Raw genomic sequence first — 7,500 nt, forward strand, 5'->3', positions numbered from 1 at the left:
TATCCGCTAGTTAAAGCAAACGTATTGTATTCTGGGAAAGATTCCCGCGTCACTAGAGTTCCGCCCGAACGGCCAACTGACGGCACCCACTATCTAGCCCGTGTCTGCTTGCTGCTCTGGTACTCCCAAATCTCGTACATAAGACTACGACACATTAATCATAAAACTACAGATATTATATATTTCAAGTAATATTAACCTGAGAGGATATAATGTTCACTTAAATCTCAATGTATATCCCATTTGAGGGCCACTGTATAGCGGAAGTCATGGGGATACTGAAAGTAACAATTATTCCATACAGACCTGAAGTTAATGGGTTGTGTGAACGAGCAAACAGGAAAGTGCGTGAAGCTCTCAGGAAGACTGTAGGAGGTAATGATAAGAATTGGGACAGATATATTGATTCCATTAAAATGTCTCCGTTTGAAACTTTGTTTGGTTGTCCAGCACGAGGCACATTTGATCTGTTAACTATAACTCATCATGGGGAGGATACGATCGAATCATTGATATCTACAGCGAGAGAGAGACAAGCTTGTCTTAGCCGCAATCTCGAGGCCGCGACTCGAGAGATGGTAGAGAGAAGTAATAACATAACATCAGATCCCAAGATCAATGTCAGAGACAAGGTATTTTTAAAAATCAACGTGAGAAATTAGCTAAACTACAAATTGGGTCCGAAATTTGAGGGTCCTTTTAGAGTCATTGAGGAAAAGATTGGAAACAGATTTGTAGTCTAAAAGGAAGAAACAGGTCGGTCGAAATTAACACATATATCAAAACTGAAAAGCGTTGCTTGTGGTAACTAATATAATGTCGCGCAGTTGCATTTTTTTTTATAGTTTTTGCAAATTGAAGGTGAAATGTGTTTAATGTTTTTCTTTTTCTCTTTGATTTCTTCTATTATTTTTCTTATTATGCGCTAACCGCGGTGTTTTGGCATAAGATTCACAGGTATATATTTTACGTGGAAAGATGGGTTGAAAATATGGCAAATTTCTGTTAAGCTCTGTTTTCAGAGATGTTGATCATGACTTTCCATGGAGATGTAGGTAAGAGGTCGATTCCGGTCGATGAGATATGTTGCGGTAGCAAATTCCGTAACGATACATACTGCATTTATGGGGAAAGCGTTGGGTTATATATATGTTATTTATTTTCTGTGTACGTTTTGTAATGAGGAAAGTTCAATTATTATTATTATTATCATTTTTTTTCCTTTCCTACGAGGGATGTTCGTAATCGGGGTTAAGCTTTACAAAGCATTTCTATTTTAGACAGGGTCGCAGACGCTGAAGAATGGCGCGTGCTGAATTGTTTCGAGATGGTTTACGCGCTCACCTGGATCTATGACTGTACGACAAGTTCCACCTATCTTAGAGACTGATGAATTCTTCTTCGGCGAATGCTACACAATTCCAGTGGTTGTGTTTATGATATCCATAGTGATAGTCAAAATATGTGTTATGGGGGCTATCTTGCAAACATTATGAACCATTAGATACTAGTTGTTGAAATTGGTGTGTGACAGGAGTGCACAAAGGACATAAGTGGTGGCCAAGTCATCTTAAAAGAAAAAGCAAGTGTGGCAGTGAATTGTTAGATCTCAGCTTTCTCCGCTTAGTGACAAAAGGGCTTAGCGACAGTCTGAATTGGTGACCATGCAATATAAGGCTGATAACCCTTTAGAGCTTGGGTGCGACTCTCGGTTGCTATGCCATTTCAAAAGGCATGACCGAATGTGTGTGTGTGTTTGTGCATGTAATGTATGGGGCCCAACCGCCCAAGATCCTAGAGAAGGTGACACCCTCTTTCTGTCGGTGTTAAGAAATAGAATGGTTTTGGAGGAGGCCTTGAGGACACGCCTATCGTGAAAGGTACTGTAACTTAAAAGACTTCAAAAAAGTTACCCTTTGGAAAGAGAGAGAAGTGTAGTGTGTACACATTTATTTAATGTTTTTGACATGTGGAGAATATAACAAATATGTCTTTTATTTCAGATGGGGTCATGGCATTTATACAAGAGAATGGGTTCTCTAAAGGACTTGACTATTTAAATGTAAAAAAAAAAAACAAATAGATTGTGAGTTTTAGGGGAAAAGTTCACTTAATCTAACTTGGGAGAGTAGAATGACAGATTACAGTCCTTTAAGGGTCAGTCTTAGTTCTTTAATTTACATCATTTTTAATCACTTTGTTCCATATCATATTTAGCTAGTTTGGGAAATAAAAAGTATATTTTTGTATCTACGAGGATTCATTAGCCCAGCTTATATAGTTTGGTTCCATTACAGAGGGACAACCAGCAACTAAAGGTAAGAGCGTTGCCTACTTGTTTAATTTTAATTTAAACTATTGCTTTTGTTCGAATAAGCTCGACAATATATATTATATATATATAGATATATATATATATATATATATTATATATATATGATGTGTGTGTGTGTGTGTGTGTGTGTGCGTGTCTGTGCATGTATGTATGTATGTATGTGCGTATGTATGTGATATATATAATGTATATATGCATATGAGTACATATATAGTATATATGCATTCACTCACTCCTTCATTGCTTAAGTAACATCAAACTATGAAATAGAATTACGAAATGTAAATAAACAGGCACTACATCAACCAAAGGAGTTCCTCATAGAACCAATGAATAAGAGACCACTCGATCAGAACAAACCGCATTTTAACTGCAGTTCAGTTTTCTGAATAAGAAAGCTTTGTCTGTCCGTCCGCCCTCAGATCTTAAAAAACACTGAGGCTAGAGGGCTGCAAATTCATATGTTGATCATCCACCCTCCAATCATCAAACTTACCAAATTGCAACCCTCTAACTTCAGTAGTTTTTATCTTATTTAAGGTTAAAGTTAGCCATAATCGTGCGTGTGGCAACGATATAGGCCAGGCCACCACCAAGCCGTTGTTAAAGTTTCATGGGCCGCTGCTCAAACAGCATTATACCGAGACCACCGAGAGATAGAGCTGTTTTTGGTAGTCTTGATTTTACGATGTACAGAAATTTATCCGGTGCGTTTTTTGCTTGTTTTATGGATATCCATTCAGGAATCCAGCTGTAAGTAATTCGTACCCTTAGACTGTCTGTATTTTCTATTGCTTTGAATGGCTGTACGCTTCTTTTTAGGGCTGTAAAAATAGTAATGGGTTTACTGTACCGTATTCCAGAAGGTTTGGTTTCATGATGCCTGTAAATGAAACACTCGGGTGGGGAGAGAGAGAGAGAGAGAGAAGGGGGGGGGGGGGGGGATATCCCAGGAATAATGGAAAGAAGTCGAATAAAGAAATAAAGCCTGAACAATTAAAGCAATAAAAACAATTTACTTTACAGTTGTTCGATATATCGAAATCTGTATATGACAGATCTTTATCCATTCAACAAACATCCCGTGAATTCTGGAACAGATAACAATGTAGAATCGAAAAGAATTAAAGATGATAGACAGAAACTCTAACATTGATAGGTATCTTATATTCGATATACATTTTCGGAGAGAGGACAAAAAATCATCAATTTCATTTAATGAATTGTTTAATGTCATTGGCTCATATTCAACGTAAACGAAAAACAAATTATTGTTAATGAAGTATTCGTTTTCATAAAAAGAGTTATCCTGCCTTTGATAACCTATTAAAATAAAGAAAGTAGTTCTTTAATGATTATATATTACGAAAATATCAATAAACCGTCATCAAATGAACTAAATCCCGAATATCTGCTAGTTAAGGCAACGCATTGCCATCTGGGAAAGGTTACAGCGTCACTAGATGTTCGCCAGTCGGCCACTAGGAGGCACCACTATCTAGCTTGTGCCTTCTTGCTGCTGTGGTTCTTCCCAAATCTCGTATGTAAAACAGTACGATACATCAATCATTAAACAACAGATATTTTATAATTCAAGTAGTATTAAACTGACAGGATATGATGTTCACTTAAATCTTAATGTATATCCCATTCGAGGGCTACTATATACATTTGGATTGATTTTAGCGGCAACTTCATACGTCTGGCAAACCCACATACTCGTACTACTACGCCCATTGAAATTGATCTCTTAACTTTATCAGGTAAGAAGTTGCTTACTTTGTGAAGCTACTAAAACCAGTAGAATTAAATTTATATTTTGTTTCAGTAAAAGGATCCAAGTTAAGATAAGTTCCATGTTATAGATAACGATTGCAGCGAAAAGAAAATAAGATATTTTTATATAAATCTGTTTTTTTATCATTATTTCTAATCAGTGTTGATGCGTTTGTTGCAGTTAACGGCTCTTTGAGATTTTGGTCACTGATTAGGTCATTTATCATGTATGAGAGAGAGAGAGAGAGGGAGGGAGAGAGAGTTCTCATAAATGATTTTCGTAATCTGCTGCACTGAATTTTTTTTTTATCTTTAAGTATTAGATGTTTTCAAAGTGACTTTGAATATGGAAATGGATACAGAAATTAAAAACAACTTTTTGCTATACTTTTTATTTTCTGACGTTACAGAAATTGCTTTAAACATTCCAGAATATATATATATATATATATATATATATATATATATATATATATATATATGTCTGAATAAAGACGAAAGCGCTTGGATTTCTGACTATATTTTCCCCATTTTTCCCGTGGTATTCGCTAATATATATATAAATATATGTATATACGTAATCTAAATTATATATATATATTTATTAATATATATGTAAATATGATATATATATGTATAAATAATAATATGGTATAATATCTTATATATCTATATATGTGTGTGTGTGTGTGTGTGTGTGTGATGTGTGTGTGTATGACCCTATCACCCTTCTTGCTGACTATCTGTGTTCATACACAACCAATGATCCTTACCTGTATCCTTACCTGTTCTACATATGGCCAATAATTTATAATTTGATATTTTTATATTTTCTATCAACATCTTCCATAAGGAACTGTGATCACAGTTTAATCTGAACACAAAACACAAATTATAGTTGATAGTTAATGTATCTCTCTGTTCTACGTGTTTATATAGCATATATATATATATATATATATATATTATATATATATATATATATATATATATATATATATATATATATATATATATATTTATTATATATATATATAATATATATATATATATATATATATACTATAATATATATATATATATACTTCTGAGACTGTTCAGTATCCAGATCCCCTCTTGAAGGTATTGTACTATCTTCCATTTTTTTAATATGGGTGAAATTTTGTAATTTCCCCCTCAATAAAGCCAGCTACTTTTCTTTTTGTATTTTCCGTTTCTACCACACCTTTTCTTTGTTGTCTGTGCCTTCATAAAGATTCTCAGAGCCTCTTGTTTCAGTATTTCCTTTTCTCTTTTCCTAGTGCTCCTGGTAGGCGGTGACTCGTTAAACTTACCTGGTGGCAACTGTTACTGAAGTAATATTCTCATGACTTGGGAATAAGGAGATGTTTTTAGTCATATTTTCAATGTTGGAAAGGGGATTTCAATCTGTAACAACCTTCCAAACGTAGACCTGTTTACTTTCTTAATACAATCTGAGCCCTACGATGATATTCTGCAAACATTGAGCCTTTACTTTAATCAAATCTAAATATAGATGCCACAGATTATCATAGATTGAACAACAGTCCTTAAAAGATGTATGTATGGCTTCTTAGAAGCCAGAAATCTTTCTCAGATGGTTTAAAATAATTTTTTACCTTTGGTTTTACAGACGTTTGCCCATAATTGCCTACATATCTCAACGAATCACCTAAACGTGTACCATGTACTTGTTGGCTTGCTACGTGCTATCTAGTGGTAAATATATGAAATAAAAACCTTCGATCAATTTGCCCCAGTATAAAGGTCTCCAATGTTATGATTAAGGGACTACCTAGTATAAGATAAAAAAAAAAAAAAAAAAAGGTCTTGAATAGACCATGAAGCGGTGGATGTTGGCTGTTGATACAAAGTTAGTTGATGATAGAAAATTATTGATATTATTTGAGCTAGAGTGAAGTGTAGCTGGGAAACTGAAAACATAACAGACGAGCAATGAAATACCTATGTTGTTGTTGGAAATTAAAAAACTTAAACAGTAGAGATAGTTTTTCAATATTATTATTCAGAAGATGAACCCTATTTATATGGAACAAGTCCACCAAAGGGGCCACTGATTTGAAATTCAAGCTTCCATAGAATACGGTCATCACATGAAATAAGCAGAAAGTAATAGGATATACAGAAAAAAGAGATCAGCTATTAGACAAGAAAAAATAGATTAGCAAATTAATAAATAGATAAAATGTATATAAATTATCAATATAGGATAAATGCGTTAGGGATGCAATGCGTTGCATCTTCGCTTCCACTTATGAAGTTCTAATTGCACAGCATCCTTAGGGAGACTGTTCCATAGTCCTTGTGAGGAAATATAATTGATGGTGGGTAATTGTGGGAAGTGGTGAATCACCGGATGAGCGAAGAGAAGAGGGTAGAACTTGAAGTGAAGGGGATTGAGTGCAAATGATCTGAAGATGGCTGAAGAGGTTGAGATAGATCTTTGGATTAAAAATCTGATAGACTGCCAAAGTAAAGGTATTCAGAATGATTTGACGAATAGGCCTACTGAGAGAAGTGGTTTGACCCTTAATCATGACAATTATGCTTAAAACCACTCACCTAGAATATGTTGCATTGTCATTTCTCTTTTTACCTAGTACAACAGGAACCAGGTTGTAGCACTTTAGCAATTTTTGGTGAGCAATTGCAAGAGGCAGTGAATAAAACTCATCTTACAGAACAGTAAAATGTACATGTTTACAGGGTTGCCATATTTTAACAATGCCATATATCAGTCGACTTTCAATTCCTTTTCACTGTATTCCAGTGAATCTGTCATTATCATAGTCATGATTATGGTGATACTGATAGGGTCAAGAGAAGCTGCTATACGCCTTGATAGTGTCATTTACCATTCAATTCTAATGTTCACTCCTTTATGTATACTTTATATTTATCAATAATTATTTTGTTTGTTATTTTTCCAAGAGTGCTATCTTTGTATGCCACTTCTCATTTTCACATAGGGCTCGTGCATTTCCAAAACTGAATATAGTCTTTTACTTATGTTCCTGCTGTTTATATATATATAAATATATATATATATATATATATATATATATATATATATATATATATTATATAATAATATATACAGAGAACATTAAAAAAATGGGGGCCAATAAAACGACAAACACCTGACATTCATTGATTTATTTTTACACGTGATCGAATTCGTTATTATGATTTCATAGCTAACAAAATATATACAAATAGTAATGCTTTATACAAAATGAATATTTTCTGAAGAAGGAGGAGCAGGAGAAGGTTTTGGTTTCTCCATCCGCTCCTGAAGAAGAAGAAGCGCGCTAATCGTAGGTCATAATAATATCCCTAGTTGAAGG

At 34.2% G+C, this 7,500-nt stretch overlaps 1 protein-coding gene across 1 annotated transcript in view; it reads right to left on the reverse strand.

The window, feature by feature from the left end:
* LOC135219973 (putative carbonic anhydrase-like protein 1) overlaps window positions 1-7,500 on the reverse strand; it is a 134,408-nt gene that overhangs the window by 3,773 nt on the left and 123,135 nt on the right. The gene's annotated exons all lie outside the window — the stretch shown is intronic.

The sequence above is a fragment of the Macrobrachium nipponense genome, chromosome 1, assembly GCF_015104395.2.
Source record: "Macrobrachium nipponense isolate FS-2020 chromosome 1, ASM1510439v2, whole genome shotgun sequence".
Classification (NCBI taxonomy): Eukaryota; Metazoa; Arthropoda; class Malacostraca; order Decapoda; family Palaemonidae; genus Macrobrachium; species Macrobrachium nipponense.